The sequence below is a fragment of the Aplysia californica genome, unplaced genomic scaffold, assembly GCF_000002075.1.
Source record: "Aplysia californica isolate F4 #8 unplaced genomic scaffold, AplCal3.0 scaffold01124, whole genome shotgun sequence".
NCBI lineage: Eukaryota > Metazoa > Mollusca > Gastropoda > Aplysiida > Aplysiidae > Aplysia > Aplysia californica.
Genome location: NW_004798394.1, coordinates 167996 through 170254, shown reverse-complemented (window position 1 = coordinate 170254; position 2259 = coordinate 167996). Strand labels below are relative to the sequence as shown.

The 2259-nt window shown below is 44.5% G+C and overlaps 1 protein-coding gene across 4 annotated transcripts in view; it reads right to left on the bottom strand.

Moving 5' to 3' along the window:
- LOC101864191 overlaps positions 1 to 2259 on the bottom strand; it is a gene marked incomplete at its 3' end in the record, with an annotated part of 23204 nt that overhangs the window by 15456 nt on the left and 5489 nt on the right. The window contains 1 exon segment of one of the 4 annotated variants that reach the window (XM_035973308.1): positions 1858 to 1967. 4 annotated transcript variants of the gene reach the window in all.

Below are 2259 nucleotides of genomic sequence, written 5' to 3'. Positions count from 1 at the left end.
GGGGGTATTCGCAAACATGTACAGGAAGTGTATAAACTCCTCCCTGGCTCTAAACCAGTACTTGCCAACCCGGGCGATATCGCCCACTAACTTTCCTTAAAAAGGCAATAACAGACCACCGGGATAATGTTATAGATGTTCCACTAACAATTTCGACAAAAGATAATAAGTAGTCACCTTACGCCATTTTTAAAAAACAAACTACAGCTATCCAAGCGGTAGTTCCTATCTGCGGAAAGGCCCATGAGGTAGTGGTGGGCAAAATCCGGATAACCGGATAATTCTCAGTGAAACATTATCCGAATTCAGACTCTTAAACTCTCTTTCATGACCCGTTTGCCGAAGTGGGTGCACCCATTTGTTGAAATGGTTCTTACCCATTTGCCGAAGCGGTTCGTAACACATTAAATCGCCGAAGCAGTGCACTAATATATTATCCGGATATTGCTATATAATTAAAGCGACTTACCATGAGGCTGGACCTATACGTTCTTATACTAACTCTGACCGTCTTGGGCTGGACTTGTAGGTTCCTATACTGTACTATCTGAGTCTCTGAGCATCTAGGACGAGAAGGCCACACTATGCACGCATCCTAATGCTTTGCTTCAATGCGGCATCGTTGTTTGTATAACGCAGAGTTCTTTTGGGTTTCCTTTATTAACTATACAATACTTTTGTCATTCCAGTTTTTAAACTGTAAACATTCGGAGACCTTACTCGTATCCAACTAGTTCAAAGCAATTACATATTTATATATCGAGTATTCAAAGGAAGGTTACTGTCTTTGGCCGAGGGAACAGACCAGGCGGGGCCGGACCATCGCATCGGCCCATTATTTAAAAATCTATTTTCAGAACACACGTCCTTGTGTTTGGTCTTCTCGGTCTAGGGCAAGACAAAACGGGGGTACATTTATACATAACAACTGAAACTGAGAATGGTTAGGAACTAGAGTCACTTTCGACGTCACCTGAGCCCATGAGATTTTTTCTCGCCTTTTTAAAAAACCAGAGAGTGCTTAAATCATGACTTGGGCAATCGTTACATTTTTCCGTTAAAATCTAGACAGAACAAACATGTAGAACGAAACTAATTTGTAAGATGTCCCTTGATACCTTTATTCCCAGAATAACGGCTTCATCTGAACGTCTCCAGAAATTGATTTAGGCGAATGTGGTAGAAAGCTGACAGGACAAAATGATGAGAGTCATCGTTTTCGACAGCGGTGTATCCCCTAAAGAGACGGGTGGTCGGGGTTGCAGCATGCAGCGCGGTAAGATGGTGAGCGGCCTTCACAGAAGACAAAAAGTTTTAAGCCACCATCAACATAATACAGGTCATTTACGAAGTGGGCTGCTTCGATCCTGCTTTCCTGGACAAACCCTGGTTTTAGCTTTTCAGCAATAGCTTCACGGCACTGGCAACACAAATACGTCATATATATCTAAATGCCGCAGATTAGAGGTGTCATTAGATAAGGGCGACAAAAGTTTGAAAGGAGATCAAGAGTAAAACACATCAGAGCGCCCGCCAACCACCCACAAACCCGGGATTGAGAAGGCAACAACGTCCTAGAACACAGACACGGAAACGATATATATGAACAAATCGAACCCACGTCTTCTGGCTGCTGCGGCAAAAGGCCTAACCTATACGTTCTTATACTAACCGTCTAGGGCCTAACAGATGCACCACAGACACTGGCAAAGAATAGCATAAAAACCAGGGGAAAGAACATTTATTGATGATCCTCAAGCAGAAAATATCTCTTTTACAATAATATGTGTATCAAATGTACAAGCAAATAGCGTGACAAAAGCATGTCACTGTCAGTGGCCGTTGAGCAGAAGCTACCTTCCAGAGCAAGACTGTCAGTGGCCGTTGAGCAGAAGCTACCTTCCAGAGCAAGGGTTACAAAGGTTGGCATTGGCGTGTATTGCAGTGCGCCCGAGTCGAGATTTAGCGCATGGGTGCCAGTCGGTTGTCGCCGGGGGTCACTGAACTCAGGGGGCTCATAATCAAATTGAGCCATCTGCATCACATTATTGTGGTTGGTGACATCTTTTGGCTCTGAGAGAGAGAGAACTGTCGGCATTTCGCGTCCAAGCGACGCGGGGCGACGGGAAAAGGAAGAAGGGTAAAAACAGAGAGAGACACTGCCGACAGTGTGTGTTGTGTTGTGTTTTGTGTGTGTGTGTGTGTGTGTGTGTGTGTGTGTGTGTGTGTGTGTGTGTGAGAGAGAGAGAGAGAGAGAGA